Raw genomic sequence first — 1,946 nt, 5'->3', positions numbered from 1 at the left:
TTACCACACAAAGTAAAATAGGCACACAGAAATGACTTGCTTGCCTCCACTGCCGTTACTCAGCAAAATAAACAATATACTTTTTTAACAAGGCGATTATACTACTTAAATATCACGATTTACATAATAATTGAACTAAAACCCTGTAGTCTAGATAACCACACAACACTACAACTCAAATTTTTACTTCGAAGTTTTCTTTTGTTTTTTTTTTTCAATTTGATGCATTCCGGTAATCCTGAAAACTAAAAGTCATGCCCTCGGGAAATTCTTCTTGAATTTCAGGGGTGACTGTTGCTCTTGGTCTATCTGAACTCCGATCATGGATTGACCACCAACAAACTCAAAATGGCAATACATAGTAAACCGTAAATGCTTCTTGTTGAATATCTGTAAAATTTCATGAATCAGCACAACTTCTGAAAGCTAATTTTGTATAAATAGTAAATTTCAAAACGCAAAATAAACTAAAAGTAAATGAGAGACGTAAGGTTCCCCTTTGGCAAACTTATGTCCATGTACACAAATGTTGAAAGAAAAGAGTTGAACAAATCTAGATCAGAAATCAAACAAGTTGGTTACATCAATACAAAACAAACTAATATACGAAGGTTGCTCGCAACATTTATAATGAAAATGGAGATCAACCTTAAAACGCATGTGAATACTTTCAACCCATGAAAAGGCTCCACAAGCAGCCAGAAGCCTGAATTATTTTTGTTAAATAAATATAAAAGGAGAACCGAGCTATCTGCCTTCAACAAAAAATAAGGAATTGCCAAAGAAGATGCAAAAAGAATATTAAAGAAGAAGAAGCTATAAACCGAGATACCTACCTAATTCCTTGTAGTCTTCCCTAACTTGCGTCCCTTCAGTTCAAGTGTAAGTAGATCATGGGCCTCAAAGAACTTAACTGTATGTACTTTTTCTCTAACTAAGGCTACCTTTATCTACCTATTTACCCAACCAGTTCCATTCAGGGTATGATGATAAGGCACCTTACATATATGGGGTCTTATTTTGTTAAATAAGCCACCAAGAAGATCAGTTGTGTGGATTACCCATCCAATGTAACTAGCAGGATGTGTCGCATCACTAGTCCATCTTTATGTAGCTTATATAGCAAAATCATTGCCACCTAGTACTCATACGCACGTGAGTGCACATGTACACATACAAGAAAATAGGATTTGAAGTGATGGTCTATTTAGCAAAATGAGATGCCAAGAGATAGGACTATGGGTGATAAGATCTGTATCTGCTCAATGGAGCTAGTAAGGTGAGCTCACAACTAGCCTATTTCTTGTTGCGACTAAGCAAAATGAGCAATCACACCATACACATTTTTCCCAGTAGGACGGTAGAGGATTGAACAATGCTTTTTAGCATATAAAGCTGTCCAAAGCCTTTTCAAGTTTCAGGCTGTTGTCATTATAATGACCCACTGGCTCTATGAAGATGTGGAATTCTAATAAAAAGAAAAGATGTGTATGCAGAAGATCATGAAGTTCTTTATTCGCCTATAGGAAAATGTTTTGAAGCAAATGGTTAACAAGTATGATTTTCTTCTATTCATCTAAGAACCTCAAATGTTTTGAAGCAAATAGTTAACAAAAGTATGATTTTCTTCTATTCATCTAAGAACCTCCTTGATATCAATAAACAAACAACGTAAGTTTCTACAAATCTCCGAAGGAACTCGAATATTTAAAACTTCGGAATCTAACATTATAAAGGTGACTTGATCAGGGAAAACTGCAAGAATGTGCATGACCAGTCTTGAGATGACACTTATGACTACTAAACCAAATAAACAAACCAACCTCTGATTTCAATAGTTGATGTGCCATTAGGCATTCTCTTAGTGTGTTGCTATGATATGAGGACAATTCCCTTAGCCAGGTTGTGGGGTCCATCCACTCAAGACATGCGACAGGTATATTATT

General features: G+C 35.6%; 1 protein-coding gene across 1 annotated transcript in view; it reads right to left on the bottom strand.

Moving 5' to 3' along the window:
* Nucleotides 1-1,946, bottom strand: part of LOC109834051 (uncharacterized protein C6G9.01c) — an 11,291-nt gene continuing 9,345 nt past the window's right edge. The window contains exon 2 of the mRNA XM_020401941.1: nt 1-390. The gene's annotated coding sequence lies outside the window, so the exon portion shown is untranslated. The remainder of the gene's footprint in view (nt 391-1,946) is intronic.

Source organism: Asparagus officinalis, chromosome 3 (assembly GCF_001876935.1).
Source record: "Asparagus officinalis chromosome 3, Aspof.V1, whole genome shotgun sequence".
Taxonomy (NCBI): Eukaryota; Viridiplantae; Streptophyta; class Magnoliopsida; order Asparagales; family Asparagaceae; genus Asparagus; species Asparagus officinalis.
Note: the sequence above shows the minus strand (reverse complement) of the source record. Positions and strands in the feature narration are given on the sequence as shown.